The 24,578-nt window shown below is 39.5% G+C and overlaps 1 protein-coding gene across 5 annotated transcripts in view; it reads left to right on the top strand.

The window, feature by feature from the left end:
* Positions 1-24,578, top strand: part of PHF21A (PHD finger protein 21A) — a 129,317-nt gene that overhangs the window by 16,851 nt on the left and 87,888 nt on the right. The window lies entirely within an intron of this gene.

The raw sequence follows: 24,578 nt of genomic DNA on the forward strand, positions 1-24,578 counted from the left end.
TGTACGGCTATAGAGGCTCCTGCCATAGCCGTGCGTCACCTCTCCAGCTGGAAGAGGGTCGCGGGGCTATGGCATCTTCGCTCCATACGACGCACACACATTTCCCCTTCATTTTTGAAGGGGGAAAAGCGCGTCCTATAGAGCGAAAAATACAGTGTACCTTGTGCTCAGCACATCATGTGGTATCAAAGCCCACATTTGTTGCAAGACCTACTACTTGTGCCTCTCCATATTCTCAAAGGATACACTGATTAAGAGAGGCACAGCTGCCTAGTTTTTACTTAGAATATTTATTAAGGAATGTATGAAGTCTATCTGCAGAATATATACTACAGTGACCTAATCCCAAAAGTAATTTATGGTGTAAGTAAAACTAGAAGATGAGGTTCTAGCTTGGTTTTGTTCTATTTTGGGGAAGTGTATTGGTTTTCCACTTTGTTTATAACTTAAAAGCTAACGGACAAAAAAAGTAGACTACAAATGGGTGAATGTAGTGGGGGACCAGTGGAAAGGGCCTTGTGTTCTTTACCAAGAGTATCTGGCTGTTTATGGAGTCTAGGTGGCAACTGGAAAGAGAGCCTTGTCTTTAGTCTCCTTCTTTCAATGGATAGATGTTACATATATGTGTGTGAGTTAGGGCAATGTTTTAAACAAGTGTGTTCAGATTCTACCTAAACTCTGGAGCAGAATTTGTGGCCCTGTAGATCTTGATTTCCAACTTCCATCATTTCTAGCTACCCCACATCATCCAGTCAGGGATGATGGGAGTTGTAGTCCAATAACATCTGAAGAGCAACAGGTTCCCCTGTCTCTCTCTAGAGCAGAGTTTGAAGTGTGGTTGGGAAGTTCCACTGACCTGCCTGGCCTAATTGCCACCTGTACCATTGGCCCTGAACCTCTTGGACTCCACCTGCACCTCTGCAATAGAGGACGGGAGAATGAAGCCCCTTCTACCGACAAACCTGTATTTTATATTCCTTTTGTTATGTGCCTTGAGGGTTTTCCATTGTAAAAGAAGGGCAAGATAAAAATAAACTTGAAAGATTCAAGAGCTATAACTCAGATTCTTACTTGCTTGGTTCCTTTATTTTCAAGTTGTTTTGTGAGGTAGTGGTTTGTGTATTTACTTAATCTGTAGACGTGTTGGGTGTATTGAAAATTAATATATTACTATTTACCTGCATCTATAGATTACATTGCTAAGAGACTATGTTAAAATTGTTAATCTTTTTTTGCTTGCTTATAACTTTTTTGCCTAGGAGCAACATACTCCTGAGTTGGCAACATTTTGTGTGAACAAAATTATTCCATAGTAACAATATTTGTAATATCTTTCCATTCTCTTCACTATAAAATTATAATCCTTCTAGATACAAAGTTAACTGAAGCCCATGGTCTGAATTTTGCTATAACTACAATAAACTGTTGTATGCACCTGGTTAAAGGAGAAGTGAATATTTATTGGTGCATTTCTGTGCTGCTTTTGGGCCAAGAGGCCCCCAAAATAGTTCACAAATATAAAAACAAAGCACAGTTAAATGCTGAACAACACCAAGCAAATAACAGCAACCAGTAAAATGTTGATATATAGTTGACTATAATGGAGTCAGCCTTAATAAGACACTACAAAATAAAAACCAATCGCTATAAAAAGCCCATTGATTTGTGAAACAATATAGCATTTATGAGACTTCACAGAAGGAGGAAAAGGGGCCAAACATGTCTCATGAGGGTGGGCATTCTAGACCCTAGGTACCACCACTGAGAAGGTCCTAACCCATATATTCACCGCTGTGATCTTGGTTGGTGGTGAGATACTGAGCAGAACCTCCTAAAATCTTGGCAATTCGTGGAATTCAGAACATTCACACACACACATCCCTTGGTAGGAGATTGAACTCTGCTGTTCTGTTTTAACAGGTTTGCTAACATGCATTGTCAACAATAACTCCCAACAAGATTGCACCAAATGCAATGAGCCCTTGCACTAGGCAGTTTTTCAGTGAAAAAGGAAAAAGTGTAATAGATCTGGAAGAAAGATCTGCTTGCTGCTGCAAGGCCGATTTCCACCTGGCCTAGGGGGCGGGTCCCACACTCACCCTGAACAGCTAAAAGAGGCTCCTGGGAGGCCATTGCTGGAACAATTCTTGGGTTGGGGCAACTGGGTAAAATGTTCTAAAATGTTTTAAGCTGTTTTAATTTTGGTTGCTCTGTTTCATTTTTGTCGGGTTGGTGTTGGTTAAATGTTTAGTTGGGGTTGGCAGTTACTTTAATTTGGTTATAATTGTAAACTGTTATTATTGCTATCACAATTCTCATTGGTTTTATCAGTTTACTGGTTTGTATAGGATATCTTCTCGGTAGTGGCGCCCACCCTGTGGAACGCCCTCCCATCAGATGTCAAAGAAATAAATAACTATCTGACTTTTAGAAGACATCTGAAGGCAGCCCTGTTTAGGGAAGTTTTTAATATTTGATTAATTGTTGTATTTTAATCTTTTGTTGGAAGCCGCCCAGATTAGCTGGGGACAGTGGCGAAGCTGCATGCTCTGGCACTGGGGGCAGAGAGCAGGCGGGGCATGGCTGGCGTGCCCCCCGGGGGAGTGGCACCTGGTGCGGTGGGGGTTTGTGGCACATGTCTGGGGGGCAGCCACAATGGTACCCCCCTGATGGTGCCAGGGCGGTGCTCTCCCCCCACTCCCCGTTCTTCCGCCAGTGGCTGTGGAAACCCAGCCTGATGAGCGGGGTATAAATAAATAAATAATACCTTGTTTTTTAATGTTTGATGTTTTGTTGTGTTTTATATGTTGTACGCTGCCCAGAGTGGCACTTCCCCTGCAAGTGTATCTAGGAGCATAGGATATTATTGTCTTATACCAGGTAAGGCTGCTCCTTTGCCTGGTTTTATCTGTACCAGAGGTGGGTGAACCTGTGGCCTTTAAGATGTTGTTTGGGCTCTGAGTCTTATCAGCCCTAACCAGCATGACCAATAATGTGGGATGATCGGAGCTGTAGTTGAGCAATATTTGGAGGGCCACAGATTCCTCATTCCTGGTCTACACCAACTGGCATTGACTGACCAGGGTACAACAGAAGTCTTTTCTAGCTGCACCTGAAGATGGCAGGGATTGAACTCATCTACAGGCAAAACATACGTTCTACCAACAAGCTTCTGCATCTCCCCCCCCCCCCCAAGCTTTTACATGGACATGAGATATATAGCCACACAAGTTGGATCAGGGTTGGGCAACCATATCAAAGAATCATAGAACTGTAGAGTTGGAAGGGACCACAAGGGTCATCTAATCCAACCCTCTGCAATGCCTTGTAGCCTGGGATCTGAGTATGTAATGGGCTACTAATGTTAGTTTTTGTGAGTGTTGTTGGCCAACAAGTGGCTCTCCCCTTTTGGAGTAAAGGATGGTGTGATTTTGGTTACGCCACCATTCTGCTCTTTGCTTTGCCCAGAAGCTAGCAGACAGCAATCTGAATTTCTGCCATGGAATGGTTGACATTGTCCTACATATCGGAACGATTTCCTACTTGTGAAAAGAGACTGTCCAAATTTGTGATATAGTTGCTGTGTTCTCCCCACCCCCCTCATAATGGAGGAGTTGGGTACACAGTTACTTTTTCTGGAAAGCCTACCACAGGCATATGGAGAATTACACTTTGCTGTTTGGCATTTTAAATATCTGTGAACAGGATGGGATTGGGGAGAAAGATTTCCTTCTGTCCGTTTTTCATCTTTTGGCAATACATTCATGCTTTGCAACTAGATTAGCCAGTAGGCCAACTGGGAGCTGAATGCTGCAACTACCTTCCAAAGCTTGCCATTGCCTCCCTTTATTGTGAAATCATCTGAGCCATAAACTACTCTGCTTGTAAGAGGCATGCAGGTAAATATTCTCCCCCCTCCACCCACTGAATTGTCAACTCATTTCCCTCCCCTCCCCTCCCCTCCTCTTAAAGACATGGTTTAGGACATTTGCAGATTTATATTTGTGGATCAGGCCCAAGACTTGCATACTTGGTTCCAACTTAGTCTGTAGTACCACTCACTTAAGCACACACTTGCCTCTTATGGTTTGCCCATTAAATTTTCTTGCATTCCTACTTAGTTTGACTGATGGAAGAGACTAGCACTGTGCAACACTCAAGCGAGCAAATCTTTTTTTTCCACCTGAGACTTGGAATGAACTTGTGTGCTCCATAGTGAGTGAGCAATGGCTCATGGTCTCCCCCTAGCAGAGAGACAGTGTTCTGCTGTTTGTTTGTAAAAATATGGGTGAACATATTTTCATCTGCCTGCTTGGGGAGTAATGTGTGTATGTGGACATCTAGTGAAGGGAACATGATGGATTGTCTGGGATATGATGGATTGTCTGGATACAATTCATTGTTACCACAGATTAACAGTTTTTGACAGCTTTCTTTATTATTAACTGATTTCATATCTTCCATTACTTCCCCTTTAAAAGTAAGCTTTTGTTGAATGTAAGATCTAGTATGCTTCATATAGGAGTGCATTCTTTCAGTACTGATGGAACATTTTTTTCTTTTAGCTGTTTTTTAATAAATAAATAAGATTGTTCACAAGTGGAAAAATGGTATGCATTCTCATAATTTGGTCTGTACAACATTGAGTTGCTTCACCAAGGAAACCTGTGCTGGTATTTGGCATCTTGGCAGAGAATGCTTTTAGTTTTGTCTAGGCATTAAGGTTGGTGTCCTGATATCTTACTAAATAGCTAGAAATAATACTGTATTTCATGAATGGGTTAAGTTTGAGTTGGTTCTGCTATGACCACTACTACTGTCAAAGTTCTTCAGGTTAGATTTTCTACTGTAGCAGATTTAAAATAAAACTTTTTTTGTACATGTCAGTGTCATTGAAAACTCTTCACTTTGCTTTGAAGAAAGTGAGGTGTTATGTTCATTCACAGATTTCATATGCTATAGGTAAATGGAGGAACAGGTTTTTTTTTAAAAAAAAAGTGGGCAGGGGGATGATATTGCCTTGGCATCTGTATGTTAACTTTATTAAGAGACTATGATAGCAACAGCAAGATTTTTTGCCCTAAAGTTCCTTGGAGTGCGTAGGCTGCTTAGTAACCATCCCCATTCATGTGAAAGGTAGTTCATATCAATTTGTCTATAAAGTGTTCATTGTTAGCAGATAAATTACTCAGATAGTGACTCTTTCAGACATCATACCTAACCATGGTTTAGGTTTTAACTGCTTTGAGATTTTAATCACTTTGAGGTGTGTGTGTTTTTAAACATCAAGTGAATGGTATATAAATTTTTATGAAACAAAATAAAATGAATAACCTTACCTCTGACTGAGCTTCCAGCATGCAACAAACCATGGTTTGGATCTGCTTGTCCACTTTCATTTTCTGTTCTCTTAGTTCTGCAAGTTCATATCTGCATTTGTGGTACAGCAACCTAAAGATTGATGACTGCGTAATTTGTCAGTTTAGATACCATGCCAAACCACATGGTTTCAAAGTCTGGTTTGCCAGATAATTGTAAACTATGCTTTATCAGTCTGGCATCAAACTTGAAAATGTGTGCATGTAACCATCAACAGTAGTTACAATAAACTAACACTTTTTCTAAAATCAGCATTTTTCATGTAAATTATTTAATAGTTTTATTGTTTGAGCTTTTTAGGGGTGATCGTTTCTGGACAGGTTTCTCTACCAATCCTGTCTATGATACTGAATAAGGCTGGAAAACACCCCTTGACTTCCTTATGTGTAGCTGAGATCACTTTCTTTCTCTGTTCTACCTAAGATTGGGGCAAGTGGGGCTCCCCAGATTTGTGGATTAATTACCTTGAGTTGGAGAAGCAAACTCTTCTGGTTACTTCCAGGCAGAGCCCAATCTATTGTTCGCTTTCACCTCCTCTTTTTGAGCACGTAGCCTAGACACAAGTTCAGACATGCAAGGTAGAGAGATCTTTGGGTTATGCAAAATATCCAGTCAAATCCAGGTCCCTAATAAAAATGGCTTATTTAATGTTTATAGTTGGAAGGAGGGGGAATAAGTAGCAGCCTAAAAAGAAACAACACATTTCTAGATTTGGAACCTAGTCAAACTAAAAGAAAATTGACCAATTTGCTTGCAAAGTGCAAGAGTCTCTCCTATATTAGATGCTAGATGACCTTTTGGAGGAAAGCAGCTGAATTTTATCTCCCTAGAGTCAAAGTAGGTGGGTAGGATTGACAGGTGGAGGGGAATTTGCTACGGGGAGCTCCAGGTAAACAACACATAAGCTGGAAGCCTGTGATTTACACTTGCCAACAGCCCAGTTAGGTGGGATGAGGAAGTGTGAATCAAAAATGTTTCCTTCTGATCCCTGACAGACAAGCTCACTGTGGGGGAAATACTATCCTGGGATGCTTTGTATGTAAGAGAAGAGAATTTCTGAGATGGCAAGGCTATCTTATTGGGGCTAGGTAGAGAGATTCGTACATAGACAGGTGTAGTGTGTTCAGCCTGTCATCAAAGTGCTTTATAAAGGTTTATAATAAAAATATGAATCAAGATTGCGTAATAACCCTATGTGTGTATATTCTGTATTCATGGATGTGGAATATTGCTTAACTCGCAGTCCTTATATACAGAGTATGGAATTAACTGCTTTGTTTCTGTTTGCTGAAAACTGTAGTGGAAACCATGATCACTGGATTTTGCAACTTCCTTACAATGCATAACTGTCCTTATGTACAGTTTAGCTAGAAACTTCAGAATGGCAAAGAGAAATACATAGAGGAGTGGTAGTGTTCAGTGCTTCTTATGCCTCATGCAGTATTTTATTGACTTTTTAAAGGTATTTGAAATGGCTTCTTAGAGCAAAAAGCCAAAGGGACATAACTGAATAAAATAAACTGCTCTGTAAAAATATTAGCCTGCAGAATATGAACACTATGTGTGGTAGTGTAAAGGAGGTAAATCTTACTTGGTGCATCAAAAAATATACAGTTGCCAGGCATGTATACAGAACATTGTTGCTAGCATAAAATTGTAATTATGACCTTAATACTGTGAAGAGGCTTGCATGTACATGGTTTTTAAAAATCATTTTTGCAATATTGTGAAATGTCTTGTGGAAGTATGAGAACTACAACTTTGGGAATATGTTGCATGGTTTCCAGGATATCCCTTTTATGGCTTTGCTTCTTAGAGGGAATTACAGATGAACAGAATCTGGGTTTAAAATGTACTGTACTACAATTGCTGAAATATTGTGCTACGTGAAATTATATCTGCATAGGGTCGTCATAACATTTGGTAAGAGAATGTATCATTGCTTATAATGTAGCCTCAGAGTTGCGGAACCTGTAGCTGAACTCTGACTCCCATAAGCTACAGATATTTTGCCCAGTGGTCTGGTTGATTGGAGTTGTAGGTCCACAACATAGGGGGATCCACAAGGTCTCCGCTCATGCAATATGACTTCTTATCAGTCGGGGGAGGGGGGATCTGGTCCTAGCTGCAGTGCAAGGAATTGCCTTTTCTGACTCCTCTCTGGAGGAATTCAAACACTGGGTTTATGCGGTGGTTTATTTGTTTTGTTTTTAATGAGGTTCCAGTACTCATGTATTCCAGCTTTTAAGGAAATAACTTTTAATAATTTTGTGCCATTCAGCACTGTGCTGTTTAGTATACTTATTTTACATAATTTTAATTCTGTTATAGTTTAATTATTTTTAACTATTATCTTCTACATGTTTTTAGCTATCTGTGTTTAACCCATGTTGTTTTAATTTTTGTGAGCCATCTTGAGTCCCAGTTCTGGGGAAAAGGCGGAATATAAAATAAATATATTGATAAAAGTGCTATGGGTGCCATGGGAAGCAAAAAAAATTGAGATGCTGGAACTCGGTACTGCTGAGTAAAAAGAAAGAAAAACAATAATATTGGGCTTATATCCATATAGGAGTGTCATTTTTAAAAAAAGTTATTCTGAATCCCTCAAAATTAGTAGTAGTACTTAGACATTTGAAATTATTTTTTCCATCTCTGATTTGAGGACTTGTATTATATCAGAACCATTGTGTGGCAGATGTTTAGATTGTTCATATAAACCTTCCTGCCACTGAGAATATGAAAAGTGCCATGAATTTGGGGGGGGGGGGAGGTTGCATTTTCTATGAGACTTCATGTCCCTTTGGCGTCTGGTGGCTGACACTTTTAGGAGTGATTCTTCTTCTTTTGCCCGGCATGTAGACCTGTGGTCTTCTACGTTTTCAGACTTAGGACCCACTTCTAACCCAAACATACATTTGGGGACACTTTTCCTAACTTGTTACCATATATTTATATGGCAGTACTGCTGCTATTGTGACCCATCTGCCCATGACCGGGTTGTGGGTCCTGGCCCACCAGTTAAAGATCAGTGTTATGGACTGCAAAGTTTTCTTAGCCTTTTCTATTAAAACTCATTGCTTATTTCCCATAAAACTCATAAAATTAATAAAATTCCCATTTTACTGTCTCCCAGACTTAAGAAGCCCAAGGACCATGCTTTCTTCTTTCAGGAATGGGAAGTTGCTGAGCCTGCCAGTTAAACGCAAAGCCAAACTTTCATTTTTGTTGCAAGTCACCTCTTAAAGTAGTAACGGGCCACTTTTGTTTTAGTGGTAATAGATAGGGTGATGTAAGGGAGAAAAGTAGATGACTAGATGGCTGGGGAAACAGATTGCATCTCTGTACAGTGGTACCTTGGATTACAAACACCTTGCACAGTGGTACCTTGGGTTACAAACACCTCGGGTTACAAACACTTTGGGTTACAGACTCCGCTAACCCAGAAGTAGTGCTTCAGGTTAACAACTTTGCCCCAGGATGAGAACAGCAATCGCACGGCGGTGGCAGCAGGAGACCCCATTAGCTAAAGTGGTATCTCAGGTTAAGAACGGTTCCAGGTTAAGAAAGGACCTCTGGAACTAATTAAGTTCGAAACCAGAGGTACCACTGTATTTACTTTCTTGTCAGGGTGACACCCAAAGGTTATATAGCCTCTTAGTTTTTACTTTGCACAGTGCTTTCATCGTCTGTATTAGCTTGTGAAACTTAAGGCGCCAATTAAGTGATGGTTTAGATGGCTGCATGCATGACTGTATAAAATAGCTTCAGCTGTGTTAGGAATATTATCATTATTATTATTATTGATTTATTAATTGCCTTCTGAACAACCATCTCAAGGTGATACACACTAAAGATAATTCCACAGAAAAGGGGCAGCCAAACTGAAAGCCATTCCCTGAGTTACTGCAGAGTGGGCTTTTGAGATCTTTGGAACTTGCATGAGAAACTCTTAAGTAGTTTCTCAAGTAACCTTGTCCTGACTGTACAGTATATGCTAGTACCATCACCTTGATTGGCCTGGGAGCAGATTAGCAGCCTGTGCAAATCTCACAAGCAGAGTGTTATATGTTAATGGTAGTTTACCTCCACATGCAACCTAGTCACTGTGTTCTGCATCAGCTTCAGTCTCCAGACCAACCCCAAGGGTAGCCGTACATAGAGTGCATTGCAGTAATCCAACTGTGCGATTGTCAATGCATGGAGAAGTGTGGTCCAACTTTCTCATTTCAATAATGGCCATAGCTCTCTTACCAACTGAAATTTTAAAAGGCACTGGGCTGTTGGAAGTTGTAGCTGAAAACATCTGGAGGTTGGGGAAGGCTGCATTAGCCATTAATTCCCTCTGATGTAACAACTGTGGGTTGTATCCTACTTGGAGTTAGACCCAGTGAAATTACTAAAACTACGTTAGTCATGTTTGTTTCATCAGGTCTGTTCTGAATAGAACTAGCATTGAATACCACCCTATAACTGCTTCCGGAATTGCAGTAATCCCATTAAAATCAGATCCCTAATTCATGTTGTTTCCAAGCAGGATTCTACTCTTTAAAGATGTCTCTAGACATTAATTCTTCAAGTATGATAGCAAAAAGATGAATAATTGTGAACAGAGTGCCAGAATAACTTTATTTTAAGATGCCAACATGAAGACTCCTTAAATTTTTATTTCTTTTTAGGCTGCACCTTAAACTTGTAGAACAGCCGTAAGGTTTTTCAGGGTGTGGGGCTAAGAACTGAAATAAACCTAAAATGTTGTGTCAATAATTTAATGTGTTGCTGTTAATGCACCCTGACTTCTTTTGGTAATTCTGTGTAGGCTGATGAATGATTTTGTTCTCGTGCAGAAAATGTGGAATGCATAGTTTAGCATTATAGGCTAGGGGTGGTGAGAAAGCTTGTTATAGCAGATGCCGGAACCTAAAAACTTAAAAGTCTGTTTTTGGTTGCAAAGAGGGGAGTTACAAAAGTTTGATTTAATAAGTGAGTGAGTCGAGTATGGGTGACAACATAGCTGTTGGAGAGCATCTGTACAGCATAGAAATGAACACACAGGGAGAAGGAAATATAAAACCAGTTGAATCTTCACTGAATGCAAGAGGGGGGGAAACTAATTTTGCCATGTCTGGCAGCCCAAATGTTAGTCAGAACTCCAGACTAGGAACTCATTCTCATTATCTTCAACAGTGTAAATGGAGAGAGCTGTTCTGACTTGTTCACACCTAGTGATAACATGGGGAGACCTCTAGTAGCTCAGCAGGTTTGTTGCATTTGGAGTGTGAGCAGAATGTATGCAGGAGGCTGCATTGTACTTTTTTAACTTCTAGTGCTAAGAATTTCTAAGCGATTCTTACTTGAATCTTGAACAGTTATTTAAATTTCATGATTCTAAGTAGCCCAAATGTTTTCTTTTCCTGTTTCAAATACTGTTTCTTCTTTTTTACTTAAGAACTAGACCAAGAAAAATATCAGAATTCACAATATTGCAAAAGCAAATGTTAAATTGAAAAAGACACCACTGTTTAACCTACATTTTGTGCATCAGTATATGTGTTTATAAGTGATATGTATATTAAAAAACTTGATAGAGAGCTGCTTTAACAAAATTTTGTGGTTTTGAACTAATTCATATGTAACATTTAACCATAGTTTTAAATTATAGCTTAATGTACACATGTTGTTTGTTGTTCCCCTGCTGGCTGCGGGGAGGAAACAAGCCCAAATAATTCAGAATCTGGTTTGTCCTGATATGCGAACCCAAGTTTGCTGCTCTCTATAAACTATGAGTAGTATGCCAATGACAAACCCAAATAATAGCAGGGGATTGTATGTCGGTTTACCCTCTCTCTTTCAAATTGTAATACCCAATATGACTTACAAATAGTTTTTTTAAAAAATATATATTAAATATATATTTAATAATAAAACAAAACAAATATTCTACCATACAGCCAAATACTACTAAAGTTTAGTCTCTTCCCCCCTCCTCCGGTTGTCTCTAATTGGTTTAATTTGCTTTGGATTGGGTATTTTGTATATATGGTTTTATTGTTCTGTACAGTGCCATGAAGTTTTATGAAAGCTAATATAAAAATATTTTAATCAGATAGAATGACAGCAATAGCTCAGATACAGCGCCCATTAAAAAACAAAAACAGAGAAGTTTTTGCTTGTTGCTTATCTGATTTTTCTGAGGTAGCATTCCAGAGGTGGAATACCACAACTGAAATGGTACCATTCACCTCTGAACACAGAAGCACTCTGCAGGGCCAGTGTGGTGTAGTGGTTAAGAGTGGTAGACTCATAATCTGGTGAACCGGGTTCACGTCCCCGCTCCTCCACATGCAGCTGCTGGGTGACCTTGGGCCAGTCACACTTCTTTGAAGTCTCTCAGCCCCACTCACCTCACAGAGTGGGGAGAATGTTAGCCGCTTTGAGACTCCTTCGGGTAGTGATAAATCGGGATATCAAATCCAAACTCTTATTATTATTATTATTATTATTATTATTATTGATTATCATAGTGAATAGGCAGGATCATGTGGGAAGAGAAGGTACTTCAGATACATGGTCCCAGATTGTTCAGGTCAAAGCCAGTATTTCAAGCTCTACTGATCTACAATCAGTGTAGATTTTTCAGTGTTGGGTTAGTAACTTTACTATCAATTTTTGACTTGGTTAGCATTTAAGATACATCCACGTACAGTGGTACCTTGGTTCTCAAACTTAATCCATTCCGGAAGTCTGTTCCAAAACCAAGGCACACTTTCCCATAGAAAGTAATGCAAAATGGATTAATCTGTTCCAAACTTTTAAAAACAACCCCTAAAACAGCAATTTAACATTAATTTTACTATCTAACGAGACCATTGATCCATAAAATGTAAGCAATAAACAATGTACTGTAGTCACACAATCAATCAATCAATAGCTAAACTGGGTTCCACACAGTCACAAAAAAGAGCCACAAAACAAAAACGCAAAATAAATAGCAAAAAACAGACAGACCTCAGCATAACACTCAAAATGGAAATGTGGCACTCAAATCGGAAGCGTAACACTCAAAACGGAGCACGTTCGGCTGCCGAACAAAGTTCGCAAACCGGAACACTTGCTTCCGGGTTTGCAGTGTTTGGGTTCCAAGTTGTTTGAGTACCAAGGCACTTGAGAACCCAGGTACCACTGTACATCACATTTTAGGAATCTAACCATAACACTGCAGATCACTGTGGCAAAATGATATTTATTCAAGAGGCTATATGGTTGGTGCGCTAAATTAGATTGATGAAAGATGCAGGGCTTTTTTCAGCTCTGGAACCTCTCAGGTGGGCACCACTGACATTCTATGAGGACAAAGAACCATAAAGGTGGCCTGTATAGTAAAGAAAAGCAGAGTTTTAGTAAAGGAGTATCACAGAATACATAAAGGGATAAGGCTACTCCACTGAAAACCGAAACCTGGAATTCAGGTTAAACCTATAGTAGACAAGTAGAAAGGGGCCTAATCAGATGTTCCTTCATCCCAATAATTGTACTTGGAGAGAAACTGGAAGTGGGCCATAGGCTTGTACACTTCCTGCCCTATCCCCTATCACTGTGTGGAAATGAGCAAATGAACCAGGAAATCCTGCATTCAAATAAACTTGGGATTGCCTGATTCATTTGTGCAGCTCCGGAGCTTTTCCTAGGTATAATGAAACAAGCACTAGATATTATTTGGTTTATTATGTATGCCACCTTTTGGGGTCAAACCATCCCAATGTGGCTTCCAACAGTTATATGCCAATGATATATGATGCACAATAAATTTAAAACCAGAAAAACACAATTACAGGTAATCAGCGATAGTATTAAAGCAACACTCAGTGTATTTGGTTTCCATAAGACCACAAAAATAAAGCAACACAAGAAATACAGCATAAAAGCCCTAACTGCTGAGTATATGTATGTCTGTGTTTTGGCAGATTAGTGCACTCTGATTACAGTATCTAGCAAATATGTATTTTGCATGGAGTAATGCAGCATGAGTTTGACCAAGCTGCAGGAGGCAGTGGAAGACAGGCGTGCCTGGCGTGCTCTGGTCCATGGGGTCACGAAGAGTCGGACATGACTAAACGACTAAACAAACAAAACAAACAATGCAACTAAACCTAAAATGTTTGAACAAAGAAGCTACTAGTGATCTGAATATTAGTTTTGTCTATGTATGACATCACTGAAGATCTTATTAAACAGTGACATTATTTGATTCATGTGTAGAAGCTGAAACCTGTTTTAAAAGTGTAACTAGCACCATCCATATACGGTAATGAAAATTGTAAGTTTTCTCAGATCTTTGCATTATTGTTCTCACTTGAGACTGCTGTCCTCTACAGAGAGAACTTGCAAGATCTAGCCCACTTTTACTACTAGTTTGTAATGTATAAAAAGGAATGTTTAGTAATTTGGGACCAGGGTAGTCATGTTATTAATTTAAGAATGTCTCATTATCCTGTCAATTTTATTTGTAACAGAAAATACTTTTAGATAGAAATTCATCCATTTAACAGGTATTCATTTAAATGTGTTTCATTGTATTTGGTTTCCATGGAAATGGTGTACAGCTAATGTTATTTATAAGGTGAAAGTAAAATAGGGTGTCTAATGGGACCCCCTGCTGCTCTGATGAGGAGACTTTGGGGGGGTGGGAAATAAAGGCTCATGGGATTTTGAACAAAGTTTAATGGAAGTCTCTTGTAACTGCTTGTAAAAGACCAGCATTAGCAGTAAACAAATACTTCATGGTGATTAGGAAAACATACATTGAGTTTCCCTCACCACTTATATTCCTGTTCTTTATTTTTCTAAACTTTTATTTTGTATGTATAGGACTAAAACGTTAATGGAAATTAAGAAGAGCTTTCAAAAACCTCCATGCATAGCTGAAAGTTAAGATTATGAAAATCTCCATTACAGTCACTTGTTTTCACATGTATATAATTGTCTTAAGTATTTGTTTCTGCTGACATCCTCAATTATTGGCTTCCTTCTTAAATGGCTTTTTAAAAAAATAGGCAAAACTTTCAGTCATCAATTACATACATGAAAAATGCTTCTGTTGAAGTGTTTTTGCTGCTTTCTGCTTTGTCAGCCTTACACCAAAGGGTTTTCTGAATGTAGAAATTTCATTTGGCTTGCTCCTACTTCCCAAAGTTGCTTACCACTTTGTTCAACAATGCATACTTTAATACAGATGTATAATATAGTGGGTGTAGCAGGAAGGAAGCATTGTGCTGTTCCTATTTGAGCCTCTGGGTTTGTTTTGCTTTCATTTTGAGACTTTTTCTTGTCCTTCATACAATTTATTAATTTTTGTTTAACCTTTTATCTAACACCACAATTGAAGAAGCAAAAGGGTTCCCACTCTGCTTTTCATTTATATGTTCCTGTATCACCTCTCCCTGTTAATATTTGCATTTAGGATCCCCCCCCAACAGCCTGAATTGGTTTGATGTTTCTGGCAGGTGCTTTGTTGAGATTTATATATTCTTGGCAAGAAGAATGGAATCTCAAAGTGCAGTGGTAGCACTCTTGATGTTTTCTGCCCCAAAGAAGGCACAAGCTCTGATGTGATTCCTTTGTGGCTACCTATCTAAATTGCCCTCCTCACTCAGGGACTGCCTTGAGATTCCCAGTGCAGGGATATATTGAAAAACATCACGGCAGGCATAGCCTGTTTCCTCTCAACTTGTTTAATAAAGAAAGAATGCCAACTCTATGGGCCTCCCATAAGCTATGCTATTATTCAGATGTTTGTGATCAGTTCCATTCCTGGGATATCCATGCTCCTATATGGAACTTTGGAATCATTTTAAAAAATAAAATAAAAAATAAGTGTATCCCCTTGGAGTTGACACAATTGGGAACTCTCTATTCTTAATTTGCTTTTGTTTTCGCTTTTAAACTGTTTAATACTTGTTCTTAGTTTCTAGGTATTGATGCGTACCACTTGTTGGTAGATAGATGGATAGATAATGCACACTTCGTTGACTCTTGGGTCCTTTCCAATGGCCCCATTGAATCAGAGGTAAATCATCTGTGGCCATGTTCAGAGTTTTACTTTTGCTTGGACAATGTGGTATCTACAACAGCGGTATACTGTACTCTTCCATGTATAAGATGAGGTTTTTTATTGAAAAATTATGTTAGAAATTGGGAGTTGTCTTATACACAGATAGTGCATAGGGGGAACGTGGGATTGGTTGCTGCCGCGAGCCAGAGATTGTTAGCGGCTATTGGCCGTGTTGTTGTTGGCTGTGGCAAGAGCTGGTGTTGATTTGCTGTTGCTGCAGCAATTGGGCAGGCGATTGTCGGCTTCTGCTGGCGAGGGGACAGATGATAGGTGGCTTTTGTGACGCGTGTGCGTGGCAGTGTAGGTCAGGTGGGTGAGTGATTGTCAGCATTCCCCCCTTTAAAAAGCTCAACAACTCTGGGCAATCTCCCCCCATTTTCTTAGTTTGGAGTCCCCCAAAATAGGGGGCGTCTTATACACGGGGACATGTTATACACGGAAAAATAGGTTAATTTGCATGTAGCTAGTCTTCCTCTCTTGTGGATAAAGCATGCAATATCCATTCTTATTAAATTCTGATGCTGAACTATTATTAGAGTAGTTTTGTGCATTGGTTGAACACTTTCTCCATGATTAGACGAACTAGATATTAAAGGAAACACATGATTACTGCTAAAAACAGCAACCCCTGTCCTAATAGTTCAATTTATTTTCCACTTTTCCACAGTAGTCTGTGCCTAAAGCAGCACACAGTAAACATCAGCTTACTGTGTTAATTGTGTTTTATTTTGATAAAACACAATTTTGTTTTTAAAACATCAATTTATTGCATTGTAGTGAAGTTTTCCCCATCCCATCATGCTTCAGTGGCTTCTGTTTCTAGACAGTATTACTGTGCATTATTCCCACAACAGAAGCTTGAGAGATGATGTCTTAACTGTACACATGAAATAAGTAGCAACTGTGCAGTTGTTGTACTGAAAAGCCAAGTCCTTAAGCTTTGTATGGCAGCCACTATCTTCACTGTCTTCCTTTCCGATCACACAGCTTGAGGATTTCAAGTCCATCTTCTAGAGCAGGGGTGTCTAACTCAAATTCATCGGGGGCCGCATCAGCAGTTTGGTCAAAGGGCCGGTTGTATCTGTAGGACTTACAGTACAGGAGAGAAGGGTTCAGGCAGCCATTGGATCTGTCACATCACAGGATGGCATGCGCTCAATATAAAAACAAGTGGAGGTTTGCTGAATGCATGTAAAGTGGAGGTTTCCTGTGTAGAACGGCCGGCGCCGCTAGAGGGCAGACATTCTCTGGCTTGTAGGCTGCCGCGCATGCGCTGAAGAGGCGGCTTTCTTGTGTCAAAAAAAAAAAAAAGCGAGAATAAAAGGTGAAGGCTGGCAGCCGGCGGCAGCTACACGGGCCACATGACGAGGTCTGGGCCTTGTGTTTGACACCCATGTTCTAGAGGGTATTGATGGCTGCACCTTTACATGTAATGTTTTTGCTGCACAGAAACTAGTATTGGTATAGAGCAAAATATATACACATGTGTCTTATGTATACAGTTTATTCATTTTCTTATTACTACAAACTCTTGTGTGTGCATTGGCTTATCCCTGTGAAGGTAAAAATGTATGTAAAGTAGTCTTGTGCTATTGAGATGATTATTTCTCTTCTACTCCTATGTCTGATCCAGGATGCTGGAGGAAGCAAGAGCAGATGTCTAGTAGATACTAATCCTTCAGCTTTGTCAACCACTATGCCCTCAGTCATATTCTTACCATATGGCTGTATCTTATTGGGAGTTAAGTTTACTTATGGATTCCAATTCTGATCTCAAAGATCCCTATCCCCGTGTTTTTATCGTTGCTCCGACTTCAAAATCATCCTCATGCCTCTGTAACATTATTTTGACATGCCTACTGCCCTTTCTCCAAGTGGCTCTTGTAATATTTTCAGAACTGTTTAGAAGACAAGTAGAGGCACTGCAATAACCATGTGTGGCTTCATAACAAGGGACAGTTTCCCTTTTGTTTCTGAAAAGAATATTTTTAAGGATTGACTGTATTCCAGAAAACCAAGTTTGAAGATTAGGTCTTCTGACTCTTCTGATAACCACAGCTGCAGATATCACAGTATATTGGTCTCTTATCCAAGGAATGTTCTGGGGAAGGAGTAAACAAATACAGTGCCTGAACTTCAAAGAGCATTTCCTGATGGAAAACACGTTCAGAACAAAATAGAAACATATTACAGAAATGTGGAGTACTTTGCTTTTTGCAAATGGAATAGCCATGTGACTATTTTGTAATGTATATTGGATTTGTGATTATCGCTTGTCTGGACGATGGCTGGGCATTTTTGCTGTTCTAGCAAACGGAGTGGAATGGACATGGTGACTTTCCTGTCCCTTTTTAGTTGCATGGTTTTGTTTTCCTGCTCAGCCCAATCTTGTTCATGTTTCTTAGAAGAAAGTTCCACTGTGTTCAGTATGACTGTAAGATTATGTAAACTTTCCTTGGAGTGTGATGGAAAGTATGGAAATGTCTGAAAAGTAGCATCACTCCTGTGTAGTGAAGCCATCAAATGCCTGCTTTACTATCCTGCCAGCTGTAAATAAATGCATACTGGATTTGCTGCATGATCAGAATTTGTTTTCAAATCCTACTTGTGAATTCTGGCTCAAAACCCTCTTTTGTGTACAGAAACCTTCAGTATTAGTTTCTTCCATCATAAGTATGAAGCCAAGCTAACTGAAACTGCAAAACTCGAAAAATTCTAGCTGTAGTAGAAGAATCTCCAGCAATATCCAGAACCATCAGTTTCATCTTCCCTTGGGTGCTAGAGGGCACTTTCATTTGAACAAAGGTAAATAGGTGGTTTTCAGGAATCTACATGAAACTGCTGGGACAGATCATCAGGAGTTTTGGGGCTGGGTGTTCACCAATATGCGGATGATACCCAGCTGTACCTCTTGTTTAAATCAGAACCCATGAAGGTGGTGAATGTCTTCTGTGAGCGTCTAAAGGCATTTGTAGGGTGGATGGCAGTCAATGGATTGAGGTTGAATCCTGACAAGACAGAAGTACTGTTTCTGAGGGATAGGTGGTGGGCAGATGTGGGGGACTCCCTGGTCCTGAATGGGGTTACTGTGTCCCTGAAGGAACAGGTGCGCAGCCTTGGGGTCATTTTGGACTTACAGCTGTCCATGGAAGTGAAGATCAATTCTGTGTCCAGGGTGACTGTCTACCAGCTCCATCTGGTATGCCAACTGAGACTCTACCTCCCTGTGCACTGTCTTGCCTGAGTGGTACATGATCTGGTTAACTCCTTACACCACTGAAATGCACTCTGCACAGGGCTACTTTGAAGGTGACTCGGAAACTACAAGTAATCCAGAATGCAGCTGCTACACTGGTGACTGGGAGCCGCCACTGGGACCATCTAACACTGGTTTTGAAAGAGCTGCATTGGCTGCTAGTATGTTTCTGAGTGTTGGTGCAGTCCTTTAAAGCCCTACATGGGCTTGGCCCTGTATACATGAAGGAGAGTCTCCACTCCCAGTGCTCAGCCTGGGCACTGAGATCCAGCTGTGAGGTCATTTTAGCAGTTCCCTCACTGCAAGAAGTGAAGTTACAGGGAACCAGGCAGAGGGCCTTCCCTATAGTGGCACCTGCCCTGTGGAACACCCACCCGTCAGATGTCAAATAGCTAAATAATTACACAACTTTTCAAAGACATCAGAAGACGGTCCTGCATCAGGAAGCTTTTAATGTTTTATATCTCACTGTTTTAATATTATGTGGGAGACCACCCAGAATGGCTGGAGGAATCCGATTGGATGGGTGGGGTGTAAGTTAATAATAGTTGTTGTTGTTGTTTTGTTATTATTATTGTTATTATCATCATCATCATCATCATTATTATTAATAGTAATACCAACTTCTGTGCATTTTGCACAGGTAGTTGCACTCAGTGATATCATGCAATGATATACTAGAGTTCCTCTCAGATAGTCTTCCTGTAGAAAGGAAACAAGCTGCCTTTCTGAAGTGTACATGGACACTCTGAAAAGGTATGCTATGAGTTCAAAGGAAAGTTCAGAAACATTGATAAGTTTTTTTTAAAAAAAATTCTGCACTCCTCCTTTCTTATTGTGTTTGTTGAGTTGTCCATTGAGCAGATTTCTCCATGTTTTTATTCACAGCAGCATGGAAATAAAACTGATTTTTGAAGTAATATCTTTGTTTTAAGCAGAATTATTTCATATTGAATTTCAGTTAGAATAAGTGTCCTTTCCCTGGCTTAAAGTACCTAAATCTAATCTGAACAACTTTGTCTGCATTCATAATACCTTAAAAACTCACTGACATTTTAGTAAACCCTGCTTTTTATGTAAAAGAATAAATCAGGACAAGAAAGTAATCTTAGGTTGTGCATTATAATTATGCCATTGTGGGTCTCTTTTGTAGTATTGTTCAGACTATGAACCTTTGGACTGTTGATTAAATTGCATGGACATTTATTTTCTATGACATTGTGAAATGCTCTTCTGCAGAGGAAGTACCTGCTTTTCTTCCTGTGTAGTTCTAAGCACATCTTCACATGTAATGGGTGTGCTTAGTGTCATAAGAACATAAGATGATCTTGCTGGATCAGGCCAATGGCCCATCTAGCCCATTATCCTGTTCTCACAGTGGCTAACTAGATACCTGTGGGAAATCTGCAAGCACAAGAACACTCTCCCCTCCACAGTTTCTAGCAACTGGTATTTGGAAGCATACTATATACTGCCTCTGATTGTGGAGGCAGAGCATGGCCACCAGGGCTGTGGGAGTGAATTCTATAGTTGTTTTATGTGTTGCACGAAGAAGTACTTTCTGTGTGTGTGTGTGTGCGCGCGTGCGCGCGTGCGTACAGAGCCAAATAGAAATACTTACTTTCATAATTGCTTCCCTAAGCAGAAATAAATTCTGTGGCTCAAAGGCTATGAAGGTTGAATAAACAGGGGTCTGGGGCTATGCTCCTGGTATTGTAAAAGCTTACTTTTGTTGCAAACACAGATTTCATTTATTACAGCAACCAATCAATAACTACGTGAATTAGAAAGTTGGAAACTTGCTTTTATCAATCACTTTCAATCCAGCCTTTTTCTTGGCGTTTTAATTTGGTTATAAAAATGATCCATCCTGTATAGGGACAACCTAACATGCGAGTTGTACTTTCCAGCTGTGTTATTATTTGTGGTGTAGGAGCAATTTTCTGATCTTTTTAGAAAAAGAATCCCTTTTTATGATTCACTTCTGAGTACTACTTAGCACTTCTTTTTTAGACTGATTCCTGTGCTTCATTCTTGCTCTTATGGTAGACTTCTCAGGAGGAACTATTGATAATATTTGGGAAGAGGGAGAGAACATTGTTGCACTGAGCTAAGGTTATAGATGCAACTAGAAGTGTGTTTATAGGAAATACAGGGTCTAATTCTCTCTAAGGTGAGAAGTCTTTGCCTGTACTTTACCACTTCAAACTAAATGTGACTTGCATGTCAAAGGAGAGAGGTTCAGCCTATCCTTTTCCCTAATGTGCACCCCTCTCATGTGCAGAAGTATGTGTCCATGGAAGAACATTTGATCATGCAAGCACTTACCTGTAGTCTGAAGCCCAATCGGAAGCCTGCCACCTCCATGAAAACTAGTCTTTCGTGTGTCCACAAAGGAGATTGCTCCCTTGTAGTATAATCCCAGCTTCTTTGCCCATAGCCCAAGATGGATGAGATGAAAAGAATTAATTTTATTCTGTCTCTTTATTTTAGAGGAATATAATAGGTTTAAGCTTTATTACAGAGAGTCAATTTAAAATTCATATTTTTTTAAACTCCTATTTTTGTCATTGTTGAAAATGCATTGCTTGTTTGCTAGATAATTAGCTTTTAACTTAGTGTGGTTTTTTATTTTTTTGAAGCTGCACTTGCATAGAAATCGAAATTCAATTAAAATGCTCAAAAGCAGCATTTTAAAATTTGTTGCTATTAAATAAAATTACATTAAATGTGTTGGATTGTACACAAATGAAAGGAGAAATGTTTCTGTTAAGCAGGAACTGACAGTAGTAATTAAGGGAAAAGCTTTTTCTGCACAAGGAAAAAATGCAGTCCAGGTACCTTGGAGATGGAAACATTTTAATATCATGGCATTTTGTTGTTTTTGAGAGAAAAAGCTAGGTGACTGATTTTCACTCATCTGTCTGGACTCAGGGGGCCACTCTTAAGGTGGTGATAGCCCACTTCCTCTCCCTGCCTAAACCATTTTTTGTTGTTCTTTTGCCCAGTTTGCCATAGCCTTATTTACAAACAGGGCTAGCTGTCTAAAAACCTCTATGCATTTCCAATTCCTGACTGACAGCAACCTTGCTGGACACTAGACTGAATATACGTACCTTCTGAACACACAAGAATAGTATAGCCACAAGCTTGACAAAATCTATACCATTTGACCCTGTTCACTGTGACCCAGAACAAGCACATTACATGTGACTCAAAGTTTTTCTGAATTAAAGCTTTCTCCTCTTTTAAAGTAGCTGCTATATTTCCGTTACTAAGCCGTGCTGGCTAGGCTACTGATGTTTGAAAACTGATCTCTGCTGCCTTGGAGTTTAAAAACTTGTTCTGCTAAAATAAAAAGCAGATCTTGTCAGACTCCTTATAAAGCTTATATCCATGCTAAATTGATTAATTTCATTAAACAGATCCATAGTCAAAATGCTTCTTCAGACAAGTAGAGATACTAGAAGAAAACACCCAGCTGGGTGGTATTGCGCTTCTCAGAGAGGTTGTGGATGTACAAGAGGGAAATAGAAAAACACATTTTAATAAATAATACCTTCCTCCTGAAGAATATATCCAGTTCTGGAATGTTTTGGGACTTCTTTTATTAAACAATACAATAATTTCACAACTATTAGTTTTAATCTCTGTATTGTTTGTTTTCAGTGCTGTGTTTCTAGAAAAAGAGGTACCAGAACTCACCATGAACCCCTCTCTTGTTCTCTTATAATGGCAATGGCACCCACCTGAAAGGTGCCAGAACTGAGTTCCAGTGAGTTCCAGCTAGAAAAAAGCCCTGGTTTGTTTATTTTTAAAATGTTTCAACATGAGCATTTGAATGTTCTCTGAGTATAGAGATATGCAAAGTTTGCTTTCTAGTATGTGAGAGCTTCTTGCTTAGTGGCACTTGGGTCATCTTGATTCTTGAGTCTTGCTTGTATAGTAACTACATAGGTGAGGTTGCATACAGAACTGATGCAGAAGGCATTGATTTTTATTGGCATCTTTCGCAGTCTCATGTATGCTGCTTTGATTTACGTGATTGAAGAAAGAAAAATATATAAGTGGAATAACAAGCATGTGTGTGTGTGTGTGTGTGTGTGTGTGTGTGTGTGTATAGTCAATGAATACCTCAGAATTCCACTCTTCAGATAATTTTAGCTCTGAACTACTTATCCTGAAATACATTTTTGTCACTTCATGTGCTTAAACATAACTGTTACAGGTATTTTGAGACGTGCAACAAAGTTTGGTAGAAAATATTCTGTTCTCCCCTGGTTTAAAAAGTATTAAATTTGAACTGCAGAATGAATATTGGGGGCCAAAGTTGGATTTAATAGTAATAAGTAACTCACACCATGCACGGGGAAACACTTTCTAAAGGTATATCATAGAACTGTAGAGTTGGAAGGGACCACAAAGGTCATCTAGTTCAATCCCCTGCAATGCAGGAATCTTTTGCCCAACGTGAGGCTCGAACCCACAACCCTGAGATTAAGAGTCTCATGCTCTACTGACTGAGCTATATGATTTAGTTTGTTGTCTTTCTGTAAGGTGCATAAATTGTTTGCCATGTGTGATACGTATGTTTTCTGCATAAACTCCATGCAGTTACAGTATCTGCATCCCCTCTGACTACATAAACCACGACAGGGAGGGGTTGTCAGGTGCCTGAGCCAGCACTGTGCCCCGAGAGTCTGACTGCATTCATTCAAATTCATACCTGACCCTTTAATCTAGTTATCAGGGCAGTTTGCATAAAATAAAGTACAAAAAATTAAAACATGCACAGAGTAAAGCTGAAAGCAGATCTGTAAAGCAGCACAAGAAAAAAGTTTTAAGTCTGAAGCTATCTGGCAAATCTGTCTTTGGAGCTTTCCAGAGCTGGGGTGCTACCACTTCAAAACCCATTCTCTATCAACCCACTATACTGCAGATGGTGGAGGAACTCTGAGAAGTCCCAAACTTTAAACGACAACATCAACATCTTGATTGGGGTCTAGAAACCTGCAATTGTGTGGTAGAAGATCCTGAATTTGCTGCAGGGGGAGATAAGCAAGTTTGAGATAGTGTGGAGCTCCACAGTCCAGCTGCTTTCCTGCTCTTGTGTACATGAGCTTCCTCAAGTCTCTCACTTTTTTGTAGGGTGGAAAAAAATGAGAAGCATATAAGCTATACCTATATGACATAATGCTTATGTGATAAGATAGTCAAGAAACAAAGTGGCGGTGTCTTGTTGAGAATGCTATGCACCCATGTCTTTTGGTTTAAATTGTGGATTTTTAAATTTTTAGATTAGCTGGTTCCAATTCACTGTTCTCTAGATCTTGGGTAGAAATTGCCACTATAGAATGGGCTATGTTGCCTTCCCTGAAGTCGTTAGTTAATGCCTCAAGTTGAAAAAAGAAGCCAATCTCAAAGATTGCAGTATTTTCTTCCTGTTGTATTTGTTTGTTTTTAAATGGTACTGGCTTTGTTCAGAATCTGAGTTATGGAGAAATAAAAGTCCAAACCGGCAAGTAGAGTCAATGAACAATAAGCACACAAAATATCATTAAGAATAACTGTTTGTGGTCTTTATTTAGCATCTTATGTTCTCATGGAGATAGGTCCTTAACTTTGAATGTAGGAGCAATAGAAATTTAACTCCCTTTCTTTGATGTTGGCTATTTCAAACTATGAGTAGTACTTGTGGGGTGGAGGTCTTAAATACAGTACTATGCCTATACATGGTCCCTAGCAATGCCAGGACCCAAGTTCCATTTAGTTTTCCTACCTGGATGCTTTTCAAACAGGCAGAGCAGACAGGCACAGCAGCCAGGACAACCA

The sequence above is a fragment of the Podarcis liolepis genome (genome assembly GCF_965112155.1).
Source record: "Podarcis liolepis genome assembly, chromosome: 1".
Lineage (NCBI taxonomy): Eukaryota > Metazoa > Chordata > Lepidosauria > Squamata > Lacertidae > Podarcis > Podarcis liolepis.